This window comes from Sciurus vulgaris (assembly GCF_902686455.1).
Source record: "Sciurus vulgaris genome assembly, chromosome: 3".
Lineage (NCBI taxonomy): Eukaryota > Metazoa > Chordata > Mammalia > Rodentia > Sciuridae > Sciurus > Sciurus vulgaris.
The window spans coordinates 66,229,667-66,245,054 of NC_136463.1; the positions used below are offsets into that span (position 1 = coordinate 66,229,667).

The 15,388-nt window shown below is 46.2% G+C and overlaps 1 long non-coding RNA gene across 1 annotated transcript in view; it reads right to left on the reverse strand.

Annotated features, from left to right (window-relative positions):
• LOC306656133 overlaps positions 1-15,388 on the reverse strand; it is a 324,085-nt gene that overhangs the window by 88,542 nt on the left and 220,155 nt on the right. The window lies entirely within an intron of this gene.

Below are 15,388 nucleotides of genomic sequence, written 5' to 3' on the forward strand. Positions count from 1 at the left end.
GAGAAAGAGAGAGAGAGAGAGAGAGAGAGAGAGAGAGAGAGAGAGAGAGAGAGAGAGAGAGGAAGGAGAAAGAAAGAGGAAATGAATAACTATGAATACAAAATTAGGTGCCCAGACTGGGAAGAGACCATTCAACTAAGGAACCCTGGGATTCCTTTACTTCATGGTAAATCTGCCTCTGAATGCATTATCTCATTGAATCCTCACAGTTCTAGGAGTAAGTATTTTTATCTCCACTTTTAGCAGATTACAGATGGCCCCAAGTTCATCCCCACTCCTCCCCTCACATTCTCTGTGACTCCTTGGTCAATAGAACATGGTGGGAGCCATACTGTGACTCTTTCTGGCCTAGCCCTTCAGATATTGGCAGCTTCCTCTTTTTGTCTTGGAGTTCTGAGCTGCCATGTTAGAAGCCACCCCGTGGGAGAGACCAGGTGAAGAGGCCCCAGACATAGAAAGCCAGACATAAGAGGAAGCCATTTGGACTTCCTAAGCTAGCCCAGCCGCCAGCTAAATACCACTGAGTGACCCAGTCAATATCATGTGGTACAGAGGAAGCGCTCAGTCAAGCCTCCCTGGAATACCTGACCCACAAAATGGTGTGGTAGAATAAAATGGTGGTTGTTTTCAATCACTAAGTTCTTTCTGGGGGTGTTTTTTTGTTTTTTTTCAGCACTGGGGATTGAACCCAGGGCCTTTTGCTTGCAAGGCAAGCACTCTACCAACTGAGCTATAGCCCCATGGAGGGGGGGAGGGGTTTAACACAGCCATCACTGAAACACCACTTAACAATCAAAGATAGTAGGACTTAGGTGATATTTTGTCCAAAGCCACTCACGTGGCATACATAGACGCTGAGCTGTGACCTTAGTTCTGTCTGCTCCAGAACCTGTTCCTTTTACCACGATGCTGTACTGAAGATTAGTCAGAACTTGGAGTAATGATTCTGATTTCGCTATTTTACCATTTTTCTCATGGCCATATGGTGAGTGGGAGAAAATAGTTATCCAGGAAGCCCATATGACTACAGGGAGCTGACCAGTCTCAGCACAGTGGTCCACTGAGGCCCCCAGCAACACTTCTCATTCCACAAAGAATCCCCTAGAGTAGCCTTAGCAACAAGCTGTCCTCTCAGCCCAGCCCTTCCTTTCCTAGGAAAGGAGAAACCCAGGAAGAGGTTGTCAGCTGACTAGTTTATTTTTTTTCTAATAAAAAAATCAATCTAAAGTCTATAAAGGTCATCTCAACTTCACATCACCCCCACCCCACATGGGACAGGATAGCATCTACCTCACGATTGGACAGCTCCTTAGAGTAAAAAATAGCAGATATAACCAAGAAAAATATACCACGGTATGTATGTAAAGTCTTGATAGAAATATAAGATCAGCCCCCGGATTTCTCCTGATAAGATGTCAGAGGAGATGAACAGTTTACACAGAAGGAAAAGCAGACAATAAATCCTTACATGGAAGTGTGCCCAGTCTCACTAGCAATGAAATAAATGGGAATTAAATAATTTCAAGGTACTATCATGTGCCTATTAAATAAACAAAAATAAATAAAAATGACATAATCTGACTTTGTCCATGCTATACAGACAGAGAGAGTAGGATGGTCATTCAGATTGCCTGGGTCTTGTGGCAGGAACTAGAGCAAAGCACAATAATAAGGGTAAAATGGTTCAAGCATCTGACCTAGAAATTCTACTTGAGGAATTGTCCCCCAAAGGGAGAGAGGGCATTTGTATAAAGACACGCATATCTTTGCTTTTCTAATAGAAAAAAAAAAAACAAAAACAAAAAACTGGAAACAGTCCAATGACAGGGATAAACTGAACAAAGTCTGGCATGTTGACACAATGGAATACTATGTAGCTGTTCCTAATACAGGTGTGAGGACTGGTGCTTTGTGGAAATACATATATGAAAAGAGACTGAGAGACACAGAACACAAAGAGACACACTCACTAATCGCAACCATGTGTGCTGTGTGTGTTATCAAAGATCTAAATGGATTCTGGCGAGGTCATTGAGCTTAATGCTCGTTAGTTTCCTATTCTATAAAAATGGTGCTTCCATTCACAGTTTGTAAAAGGAGAAAAATTCCCCCGGGGAAGCACATGCTTCAAATCTCCCTGGTCACCCGTTTCCAGGGCCTGGGGAAGTTCTTTCTTTGTTCCCATCTCACTTCTTCCTGCTGCCCCTGACACTTATTGTTCTGTCCTAGATCCTCCAGGGAAGCTGCAAAGCGCTCTGTTTCTTCCCTCCACCGCCCCTGTTTAATATAATATCCCTTCAGAGATAAAATGACAATTCCATTTCCCATCCCTACTTCACAAGCCTGCCCTGAATTCCTGGACTCGAGCATTCTGCTTCTCGTTAAGAATTTCAAACAGCTCCTCCGAAAGCAGACACTGGCCACGGCCCAACCTTGAAATGAAAAGCAAATCGACTTCTGAAGGCTTCCCCTTCTCTCAGGGTTGCCCGTCCTTGTGGATGTCCTGACAGGAGCAGGCAGAAAGAAGCGAACCCCTCAAATTCCATTTTAACACCCATTCTGCATGGGAAGACTATTAAAGGGAGAGCCAGCAGCCCTACACCTTGCTGCTTGTGTGTGTCAGCAACTGCCGCTCGTGTCCTGGGGCAGAGACGCTGAGGATGTGAAGCTGAGCTGCTCATCCGATGGCTTGATTGACACTTTGCAGACAGGGGTGGGAGAACCGAGCCAGGGAAGCAGCAAGCTGTACAGCTCAGAAATAATGAGAGGACCGAACGGAGAGAGCGTGGAATAAATAAGAGAGACCTAGGAGTTGAATGGCAAGGGAGAGGCTTCTATTCCGTTTTCCTTGCCCCACTTTGCCAAGGAGCTGGAGCCTGGGGCAAGGAGGCAGGCTGGCAGATGGGGAAGAGCCCCTCCAGACCCATCCTGCCAGCTGCTGGGGGTGTCTGGGGCTCTGAATGTGTGGAGGATGCCAGCGGGAAGAAACGAAGAGTGGGCTTTGTGCACAGTCCCCATATAGGAGCACTGACCCATTTCCTGCCTCGGGTTGAATTCCCTCTCGCCCTCTCCCGCGTCCCCCACCCTGCCCTTTTGCCTCTGGTCATCCATTCACTTTGGCTCACTTGGAGGATTGCATTAACCTCATAAGACATCTCCCCCACCCCATCCTTGCCCTCTCAATCCACCCTCCATGTTCCTGCCAGAGACATCTCTCTAAAGGGCAAACTGAACAGGTCACTCCCTGCTGAAAATCCTTCCATAGCTCCTCATTACCTATTAAGATAAAAATGTGAACTCCGTAGCTAGGCGCACAAGGTGGTTCACATTCTAGCCTCCACCTGCTCTGGCAGCTCCATAGCCTGCCCCTTCTCACTAGGTGCCCTGCAACACTGAGCTGAGAAGGGTTCCAGCACTCACCACAATTATTCCAAACTCCCAGGCATCCCCAAACCAGCAATCCCAAGCCCACATAGAGAGCCCCTCTCCTGTACTCCCTTCCCACCTTGCTGGAGGAGTCTCAGTGATAACAATGCGCATATTGTATTGTAATTGTTTGCATGTCTGTCTTTCTCCTAAGCCTCTTAAAGGGAGGGAGTCTTCTTTTTGTTGTCATTTTTCATAGGTAATGCATACACATGGAACAACAATAAAATGTACAAAAGAGAACACCATGGAAAGGAAGTCTCTTTTCCACCCTATCCACAGAGGCTTAGTGCTCCCCTCAGATGCAACACTGTTGCTATTTCCTTTTGTGTCTTTTCAGAGACGCTCTATGGGTGTACAAACATGCTTGTACAGTATACCCTTTAAAAAAAAAATCTCAAAAGCAGTATACTATATAACAACTTTATGTTTTCATTGCCTTTATCTTGGCAATCCACATCAGTCATGTGGAGCTGGCACATTCTTCCTGAGGGCCACATGGAATTGCATGGCACAGAGAAGGCACCCATACATGTTTATGATGCGTGACCGGGCTCTATGGCTATCATAGGTGCCCTGGGTTCACATGGCTGTCTACCACCTGGCACTGGGTATTCAGGGAGAGAGAGAGGCCTGTTCTGTGCTGACCCAGCAAAGTTCATCAAAGGTGGGCAATAGTACCCTCTGTGAGCTGCGCAGGACAGTGATGGGGTTGGAATCCCCTGAAACCCTGGCTTCTGTTTTCTGCTGCACCTGATTTTTATCATTTGTTAAATGGCAGATAGTAGGGTCAACTCTGCTCCCTCAAAATATAAGAGTGCAACTGCAAGGCAGGTTCCAGGGAAAGAAGAAAAATTAAAATCCTGGGAACTGGGACTGAAACCTCTGAGAAAATATTAAATCATCTTTTAGCCTGAAGGGTTGAGGGTGCACCTACAAAGAGTTCTCTCAGAGTTCACTGGGGCAAAAGGAAATGTACCAAAAATTATGAGGAAGGATTTTCATTTGTTTGGAGGGAAGAAATCCCCTGAAGATGCATATTGAATGTTTTTTGTTTGTTTGTTTTTGTTTTTTTGTTTGTTTGTTTTGTAGGTGCTAGGGATTGAACACAGGGTCTTGTGCATGCAAGGCAAGCACTCTACCAACTGAGCTATCTCCCCAGCCCTGAATATTCTTAATCTTATCTCCAGGTCTTTCTATCCCAGCCTTATGCAAAAATGTGCACATCTGCACACCATCTAACTGGGGTGCTCTGAAATAAGCAAGTGTCTCTACACAGCTGTGTGTCCCAGTGGTATATTTCTACCACTGGGTGTTTTTTTGTTGTTGTTGTTGGTTTGTTTGTTTGTTTGCTTGTGTTTTGGTACTGGGCATTGAACCCAGAGGGGTTTAGCTACTAAGCCATATCCGCAGCCCTTTTTATTTTTATTTTTTTAATTTTGAGACAGTCTCACTAAGTTGCTGAGGCTGGCCTTGAACTTGCAATCCTCCTGCCTCAGCCTCCTGAGTCACTGGTCTTTAGGCATGTTCCATGGCACCAGGCTTACCCCTAGGTTTTTGAAGAAAGCTTCATTAGAGTTCAGTGAGCACTGGAGGAAATGACAAGTCTAAGAAGGCTGAGAGTTTGTGTCCCCCTTGTCCTCTGTGGAGGTGAGGGTATGTCCGGAATGAAGATTAGATCTGTACCTGTCAGCAGCCTCCCTCCCTGTGCACTGGAGAGATGCCCTTTCATGTCTTTCTCAGGTTTCATAGCCTGACACCATGATGCTTCGAGGTGGAGAGTTGGGGAAAGGGGCAGGGAAAGTAAAATAGCTTATGCATGGGTTGAGCTGGTTTGACAGGTGACAAATGACCACCAAAATTCAGTAGCATGCAGGAAGATTAACTCAAGGGATTTTGCTTTCTCAAATTCTCCACTTTTCAAGTAGATACAGTTTCCCCACTTCCACACCTCTGCAGCCTGACCTGCTGATGTTGCTGTTTATTGGGAATGTAAGCATATATGGGAGCTCAGCTCTCCCTGCCACACTGCCAGGCATGGGGGTCACAGAAGCAGAGCATCATAGGGAATAATTGGAGTTTGAAGGGGCCTTCCTCCAGAGAGTATTGTGTTTACTTCTGCTTGGTGCCAGGGGCACCAACAGTCCAGAATTTTCTTTTAAAAAAAAAAAATTTTTTTGTAGTTGTAATATGCACAAAATGGCTTTGTTTTATTTTGTTTATTTTTTTATGTGATGCTGAGCATCATACATGCTAGGCAAGTTCTCTGCCACTGAGCTACAGCATCAGCCCCAGTTCAGAACTTTCCATATCAAATTCTCAGTCCGAGATTCCCTGAATCATTCAGGCAATGTGAACAAGTCTGATTTACTTCAGTCCACCTTTCCCTGATTGGGCAGCCCTTGGGAGCGCGGGTCTCAGCATACTGAGGGAAGAATCTTCTTTGAAATTCTACGCCATGTGTAGGCACTGGGCTTGATTTTTCCCCCCCACACTGGGGATTGAACCCAGGGGCATCACATCCCCAGTGCTTTTTATTTTTCATTTTGAAACAGGGTCTGGTGCCTGGTAAGTTGTTGAGGTTGACCTTGAAACTGTGATTCTTCTGCTTCAGCCTCCCAAGTCTCCAGGATTACAGGCATGTGCCCCTGCTCCTGGCTCATCCCAACCCTTTTAATTTTGTTTTGTTTGCTAAATTATCCAAGCTGACCTCAGACTTGCAAGCTGACCTCCTGCCTCAGCCTCTGGAGTAACTGGGGTTACAGGTATGTGCCACCACACCGGCTCCGTTTGGGTTTCTATCCACCTTGCACTATCAGGCCATTAAAGTGAAAATTCAGATTTGCTAGGATTGACAGGTGCTTTTTAAGGAAAGTGTGGTTTCAACCATCTGGTTCTCTCTTGGATCTGTTAATGTCTTACTATTTCATTAACTCTTTGGGGTTTTGAAAATGTTTTCTATATTTGATGTAGCATTTTCAGTTGTTTTTAGTTAGTCCAAATAACTCAGGTTGCCTTGCCCAGGCTTCCAAACTTAGTTGCAGTTCACTTATTAATATCCAGAATACATAGCCCTCCAATATGATTTCCATTTATAATCACATGCTGTCAGTCTCTTCCTCCCCTGATACCAAGAGAGAAAAAAAGACATGGCCATCATCAGCGAGGCTGGCTGCCTCCCTCAGAAGGTAGCAAAAGTGGAATTCTCATAATAATGGCCATCACTGAGAGCCAGATTTGGGTGAGAGCCAGCTAAAGTTTGGCTGAGGGGCCAGTATACATGGGACCCTAAATCATCATTATAAATTGAAATAGGTAAAAAGGGTATGCTGTGGGGGTCTGGGGACTGGGGATTGAACCCAGGGGTGCTTTAAATCTCAGCTACATCCCCAGTCCTTTTAATTTCTTATTTTGAGACAGGGCCTCACTAAGTTGATCAGGGCCTTGCTAAATTGCAGAGGCTGGTCTCAAACTTGCAATCCTCCTGCCTCAACCTCCTGAGTGGCTGGGATTACAGACGTTCGCCACCATGCCTGCCAAGCAAAAAGACAATTTTGCTGTTTAGGGATCTCTGTATTTGTTTAAAAGGAGGACTATTTTGATAAGGTACAGGTATAGACTCTGCCCCCCCCCCCCCACAGACACAAAGTTAACTGCCTTCAGTTGACAATGGGTCCTGCCTACTACACAGCACTTTTTTTTTTTAAGAACAGAATACACAATTACCCACTGGAGCTGAATAACATAGAAGCATGGTCCACTGTTCATCCTTCCTTTTTGTGGTGCCTAACCTCTTTAAATAAAACGTTGAGCAAATATGTAAAGAAAATCACGTTTTTGGGGTTCCCCCCCATAAGGATAACAAGAAACTGGCAATGCTAGTTGCCTCTGGGGAGTGAAGCTGGGTGGAATCTTGTTACATATAGAAAACGGTTTAGAAGAAATTGCTGTACAGATCATTGCAGTCCTGATGGGACTCAGGGATGGGTTCTGGGCTTTGTCAGTATCCTGCCCGCACCTAAGATCTCAACCACAGCCATCTGCTGGGTTGGATAGAACCAGAATCCACAGTAGGGTTAGAGAAAGGGTGAAGGGTCAGAAGCAGGCCTGGAAATTTCAAGAGTATAAAAGAAGTGGGATTGCTGGGCCCACGCTGCGTCTCATCTCACTGAGCAGGGTTCTCTACAGAACCTTGAGAGGACCCGTGCTGGGTTCTCAGTGGCATGGTGAGTAGGAACCAACGGGCTTCCCGCTTGCTGCCTTCTTTCCAGCTCCCCTCCCAGGCAGAATCTTGGCTCCTCTCCCCGCCCCCGACTCATGCACAGTCCCGCCGTTCAGATTTGTCCACCTTTATTTTCTTGCTGTTTAGAGGAGCAGGAAGGTTTAGAAAAGACATTGGGAAGATTCCAGCTGTGTTTGGAACAGACTCTCAGGGCTCTTGCCCAGAATTCTCAAAGGAAAGGAGAGAGCTGAGGTTCCGGGAATGGGCTGGGGAAGATCTGTCTGGAGCCAACTCAAAAAGCTCTCTGGACACACTAAGGGGCTGTATAACCCAGATCCTCATCATGGCTCCTGTCTAACCTGTTGCCATATCACACACGCTTGTCACAGGTTTCCAGCTATTTATTTCACAGGCATCTTGTCCAGTCTTCTCAGCAGCCCCATAAAAGGACAGGCAGCCAGGTGTTTTTACCCCCATTTCACAGATAAGGAAACTGATAGCTAAAAGTGACAGAGCCAGAGTCCCATTCAGATTTCATGCCCCAGCCTATTTCCCCATCTGGAGATAGGCTGGTTGCAGCATCCTGGGTCCTGGGTCCCAGGCTCAGTTCCTTTGTGAAGATGGAGTGAGAATGTGTCTCATTCCAGATTGCAAATAGCCATGTTCCCCACCCCCAGCCCAGCAAAGACAGAGAAGACGCGTGACCCCCAATGGGAAGAAAGTCTAAAGCAGCTCTGGGGACCTTTGGAGAAGCTGTTTGATTTATTCTAGTCCCTACTGGTATTCTGGGCTACATTTATAAACGTCAGCGCTAGAAATGAAGTTCCCACTGCCCTGGCAGCTGCTGGTTGCTGCTGTTGCTCACTGAGGGTTCCCCTCCCCTTGATTGATAGGGAGCTGAGAAAACTAAAAGCCCCCTGGAGCACTGATGGAAGGGAGGGGCAGCCTCTCCAGAAGAGAAAGGAGGAACCTAGAAAAGGCTAAAATTAGTGGGACAGAGAGGGAGTGTCTGTCTGTCTTTCTGCGTCTGTCAGGATATAAGGAAAAGACCCAATTGTTAAGGTTACATTGAAAATAAATACCTTCCATTTAGGCACAGAGAAGAAAAGTGGTGAAATCTGTCTTTCATTTCAGGGGTTCTGTCACATGATGAAGGAAGGAAAAGGGATCTGGTGAGGTTGTCATTGTGACCTCTAGAACCCTCCTCTCCCTGAAAAGAATCTGCCATCTTTTGGGGTGTGGGACAGGGAATGAAGCTGACAGAGACTTGGAATAAAAAGGTCCTAGAGGAAAGTGGAAAGAAATGAAAGGTAAAAGGACCCTAGAGGTCCATAAAGAAAAAAAGACATTATCATCATTGATTAAACTAGGGACTGAGACTAGGCAGACCCTGCAGGAAGAGCTTGTGGTACGACAGGTAGTGATGAACACTTCCGCAGCAACGCCTTCCCTCCGTCTCTCATGTCCTCTGGTCTTTGAGAAATGCTGGCTATGACCCAGTCAAGCACATGAGGGAGGCATCAATTAACCAGGGATGGCCTAAGTGGTCCCCAAAGCAGAGAGACTTCTAAACGTTGATTGTTGTTGTCGTTGTTGTTTTTGGTTTTGATTTTTGGTACCAGGGATCGAACCCAGGGACGCTTAACCATTGAGCTACATCGCCAGTCTATTTTTATTTTTTATTTTGAGGCGGGGTCTTGCTAAGTTGCTCAGGGCCTCGCTAAGTTGCTGAGGTCACTTCAAACTTGTGATCCTCCTGCCTCAGCCTCCTGAGCCACTGGGATTATAGGCATGTGCCACCACACTCAGCTTAAGAGTTGTTTTTATTTGATTTTTGTACCCTTGTTTTAAATCATATTAAACCAAATATTTCCAAATGACCATTATTCTCTTCAAAGTTGCCTTCTCCCTGAGAAGTGGTATAGTTAGCCCAGTGGTGCTCAATGTGTGGCCCAAATCCTCTTGGAGGGTCATGAGTGAAATAACTTCAGGGCCAGTTTCTAACCCAGGCAATAAAATGTCTTGTGATTTTATAGGAGTAACAAATTTATCAGAACTGTTTCCCTGTAACTTTTGGCTCTTCCCAGACACCAAAATGCTCTGCCAAGTGGCACTCTCAGAGTGGTTTGGAGCAGTTTTTGGAGAAGAGGATTGCTCAATGATAGGATAGGGGTATAAATATTAGCAAAAGAGAGATGGAAACAAAACAATTGGGAGGACAATTTTTTTTTTCTTTTATGGCACTGGATATTAAGCCCCGGGTCTCACACACAGTAGGCAGTGCTTTACCTCTGAGCTACATCCTCAGCCCTTCCTGGTTGGGTTTTTTGTTTTGTTTTGTTTTTGTTCTTTAAGATGATCACATAGTTTTTATTGCAGTACTGGGGCCCAGTCCTTTAAACATTTTTAAAATTTGAGATAAGGTCTTTCTAACTTGCTCTGAGTCTGGCCTTGCATTGCCTGAGCCTCTGGGATTACTATAGGTATGCGACACTGTACCTGGCATGAAGAACCTTTATATTAATGTAATGGAGATCTGAGTGGATTTCTCACTTTCTCCCTTTCTCTCTCCATTTTCCTTATGTGAAAATGTCTCTGTTTTTAAACAAAAGGTGGCATAGTCAGACAACAGAATATTATTCAATGTTAAAAAGAGATAACATTCTGCTGGGTATGGTGGCACACTCCTGTAATACCAGTAACTCAGGAGGCTAAAGCAGAAGTATGACAAGTTCAAGGCCAGCCTCAGGAACTTAATAAGACCCTATCTCAAAATAAAAATTCAAAAGGGCTGGGGATGCAGCTCAGTGTTGAAGCGTCCCCAGGTTCAATGCTCAGTATTAAAAAAAAAAAAAAATAACAGTCTGACACAAGCTACAACATAGATGAACCTTGAGGACATTATGCAAGTCAAACAAGCCAAACACAAAAGGAGAAATATTATGATTCCACTTATAAGAGATATCTAAAATAGGCAGTTTCATAGAAACAAAAAGTATAATGATGTTTACCAGGGCTGGGAAAAGGAGGACAGGGAATTCCTTTTAAACCATACACGATTTCAGTTTGGGGTAATGAAAAATTCTGGAGATAGAAGTGGCAGTTGCACCACAGTGTGGATGTACTTAATGACACTGGACTAAACCTTTAAGATGATCACATAGTCAGGCGCTCCTTTAATCCAAGTGCCTGGGGAGCCTGAGGCGGGAGAATCGCAAATTCAGTCAGCCTTAGCAATTTAGCAAGGTCCTAAGCAACTCAGTGAGACCCTGTCTCTAAATCAAATTTTAAAGGGGTTGGGGATGTGGCTCAGTGGTTAAGCATCCCTGGGTTCAATCCCTGACACCAAAATAATAATAATAATAATAAATAAATAAAATGATTAGTAAATTTTCCTTTTTATTTTATTATAATCATTAACACATATTAAGAGTACCAATTAATGTGATTCACTGATATTTCCATACAGGCATACATCATGCTTTGATCATGTCCATCCACCCTTCCTCTACTCCCTGGTATCTTCCCTGTAAACAGTAAATTTTCTGTTATGTGTATTTTACTGTAATTTAAACAAAGTCTGGATAATGAAATCTAATCTGCCCTCAAAAGCTGAAGATTTGATATTAACAGTGTTTTTCTAAAGAATTTGTTCCAGGGTGGGCCAAAGTTCAAAGAGAAAGACCAAAAATATTCTTCCTGTAGGAGGAAGGTAGCTGCGGTCAGCTGGATTAACTACAGGTGTGTGTAACTCCTGCTCTGAAAATAGCTCCCGGAAGGGCGCCTGCTCCAGCTCTTCTGTTCTCCCATAACCTCGGGAGCCTGCCAGGGCCCTCGCACCTCCCTAAGCCACAGCACAGCCTAGGTCTCCCTGACCCAACCCACCCTGCCTGGCCAGCTCCTCTGGCAGCGTGACAAGACTATGGCCAGTGGCAGCTTTGCTGGCCAGGAGGCTGCTGAGGTGGCTTTTTAATCCTCCAGTCATGCCGTCCTGGTGATTGCTTTTATTAGGAAATGTAATGGAAAAAGACTATATGAAGCCCCTGCCAGAAAGGGAAAAAAAAAAAAAAAAAAAAAGCTAATAAGATTTTGCACCAAGTGTGGCGAGAAAAGAAAAGGGGGGGAAAGCACATTAGGAGTCAGATAATGAGATAAATGAAAGACCGCAGGGAAGATCATTTTTGCAGACTTGCTGGATGGTTGTAAAATTTTTAATTTGCTGAATTCTCTTTTTTCGTCTTGTTTCTCCCCACCTCTGTCTTTCACGGTCTCTCTGATGCTCTGAATCCTCTGTCTCCCTTTGCCTCTCCCCTTCTTCTTTGGTTTTTCTATTTCAGCTCTTGCTATCCAAGGGGTGTGTGTGTGTGTGTGTGTGTGTGTGTGTGTGTGTGTGTGTGTGTGTGTGTGTGTGTGTGTGTGTGTGTGTACCCTTCTTCTTTGGTTTTTCTATTTCAGCTCTTGCTATCCAAGGGGTGTGTGTGTGTGTGTGTGTGTGTGTGTGTGCGCGCGCGCGCGCGCGCGCGCACGCTTTCACCAGAACCAGATCCTGCCTTGTGATTTGGGTAGGTAGGAGGCTGGGACTTGGGCAGTGAGGACCCACCCAGTCAGAGGAAGCAGGAGGACAAAGAACTGCCTTCCGCTTCCTTTTTAGGGAGCAACTATGATTAGGCTAAAGAAAGAGAAAGGGAGAAATCATGGGGAAAAGGCGGGGGGGGGGGTGGGGGGAATGGGACTAGGGAGGGAGGACAGGAGATCAAAGACCAGGGAAGTAAGGAGGAAGAGAAAGCCCCCGCTGCTCCCGCAAATCGATTCTTTGCAATGCCCGCCTCCCCGTCTGTGCTCTGAGCTCCCGAGCAGAATGCCACCTCGGTGGGATGCCGGGCCTGAACAGAAGGGCCCCGGGGCACTGGGCAGGCACGCAGGCCAGGCTGCTGGGGACCTCTGGGCCTGCCTTGTCCTCCAGGGAGAGAGAGGTTCTGCTTCCAGGACCACACTCTTGCCACCCACACTTTAAGGAGGCTCTTTCCAAAATCTACTTTCACTGCGTGCTTTGGCAGACTGATGCCTGCAGGTCCTCACTGTTCTGCAGGTTCACAGCTGCAGCTGGAGGGACGGGACTGAGGGTGAACAGGATGAGGAGCTTCCCCATTAAGTGCTGAGGTGGGGGCTGGGGGCGGGGGCAGGCTGGGAAGTGCAGGAATGAATGGCTCAGAGTGGAGACACCTTGTTCCTTACTAGGAAAATCCCTCTTGGTCCTCCATCCATTGTTCCTTTCCCAGTGGGGACTACTTGCTCTGTTTCCCCTTCCTGTGAAACTGTCTCTGGGTGCTTCCCCACCCACAAGGCTGGGCTGCTGGTTCCCTAGGGAACAGGCATGTCCTGTAGTGGACATTACAAGGGATAAAAGAGCCATAAAAATTGAGTAAGGTCCATGGGTATGAGAGGACCTGTTAGAAACCAGGCAAAAGACCTGGTGAAATCTGATACAGAGCCCTGGGAAGTCTTAGGGAAGCCTCCAGGAATGGAGGTGTGGGGAGAGGTCAGACTGTGGGCCCCTAGTCAGGCTGGGCAGAAGAGGAAAGGGGTAAGATGAAGTAGGTTCAAGGCCAATTGCCTGGGAGTGGGAGTGGGGTGTGCAGCTACTTAACTGTAGAGTAAAGAAACTAGAAATAAGATAATACAGCCAAGTGTGGTAGCTTGTGCCTATAGTCCCAGCTACTTAGGAGGCTGAGGCAGGAGGATCGAAAGTTCAAGGACAACCTCAGCAACTGAGACCATCTCAAAATAAAATAAAAAGGGTTGGAGATATAGCTCAGTGGTAGAGCACTTGCCTAGCATGTGTGTGGCTCTGGGTGGAATCTCCAGCATCACCAAGGATTTAAAAAAAAAAAAAAAAAGCTAAAAATAGTGCTTCCTATGCTCTAGGCACTGCTCTGAGAACCTGAGGATATATATTTGGGAGGCAGGGGAGGTGTTGGAAATTGACCCAGGGCACTCTACCACTGAGCTACATCCTCATCCCCTTTTTATTTTTTATTTTGAGACGGGATCTCAGTAAGTTGCCAAGGCTGGTCTTGAACTTAGCATCCTTGTGCCTCAACCTCCAGAGTAAGAACTTGAAGATACTTGTCACAGTCCTGAGGTCAGTATGATTGTTAACATCTCCATTTTACACTTGAGGAAACTGAGGCAGAGTAAGAGTTTAAGTGGAGAAACCAGGAGGCTCTCCTCCAGAGTCTGGGCACCTAATCACTTCTCTCTATACCCATTAGAGCCGAGGAGACAGATTTGGCAAAATACTGGAGACTAGTTGAGAGGGAAACAGTACTGTAGTTTAGAACCTGAATTTCTGGGCCAGACAGCCCCACTCTTACCCCTCTGAGTGACCTTGTATAGGATCCTTAGCATTAAGGTCACCTCTCAGAGAGACCTGAGGAGTGACTGAAAACCTGTGGATTAAAACAGAGGCACAGCACTGGCTCCTGAGCCTGGATGGTGGAGTTTTTTGAGCATTGATACTGTCTGCTTTCCATGAGATGAAGGAAGCATCTTTAATGCTTGGCAACTGGCCAGCCTCCACTTCCCATCTCTGATCCTCCACCAGAAACCCTGGAGATGGGCCCTCCCATGCACCAGCTTCTTAGAGGCACACAGTCCTGCAAACAGGTCCCCCAAACAGCCCCAGCAGACACAAATAACTCCCTTCCCAGAGCTGCCCTCCCTTTGCCCTGCCTCAGCAAATCCAGAGGTTCCGAGGCCCTGGGAGCAGCCCCCAATGCGGTGGCTCAATGCATTGTTCCAGGGAGCATGTGTCACCACCCTCCTTCCCTCCCCCAGCTCCTGCTTTTCTCTTTATGGAGAAGACACAAATTAGGCAGAAAGGAAAATGTTGACAGTTCCCAGCCCTCCCTTGCTGGGGATAAAGAGAAATACGTTAACGGTTGAAGCTTTAGTCGGATCAAACACAGTTCGTGAGATGCTTCAAATGTATTATTCATCTCACCAATGAGATGCAATCTTGGGCTTTCTCTTTTCACCCTATCAAGAGGAAACCTCAGCTTCTGTGGAGATGCCGGGCTCCAGCGGGGAAGGGGCCCTTTCAGAAAGTCATCTTTTCAATATTAAATCAACAAGACCTTCTTGAGTCCATCTCGTTTCTCCCAAACATTTCCAAATGAGATGGGTCAACTTGCCAGAGAATCTAAGGGTGCAAAGGGGAGACCACAAGACTTGGGCGCTTGGAATGAAAGAGAAGATTGACTTTGACATTTTAGAGGAGGCAGGAGCTGGAGACATTGATCCTGGAAGGTCCCCCACATGCCACATGAACTTGAAGGAGGTAATTCTAAGAGGAATTCCATCCTCTGTAGTCAGAAGGACTGTACTTACTCTGATTGGATGCTTGGGTGTGGGATCTGGATCTAGCCTAGGCGCTCACTGGGCAACACTTTGGCCTTATGATTTGGACTGGTGGAGACCTATATCCCACCCATCTGGGATTCTGCATGCATTCCCAGATCTCCCTGATTTTCCTTTGGCCATTTGGGATCCCTCCAGCATCCCAGAGTTCTTCACCCATAGAAGAAAATGCTCCAGCTTCCTATGGTGTCACCCCACTATCTCCCAAAGGTGCAATGCTGAGCAAATCTGATGTGGGCTGGGGAGTGGGCACTGCTGGTGGAATGGGAGACTGGAACAGTCCAGAAGGAAGGAAATTTGACAGGATGGATCAAAAAAAAC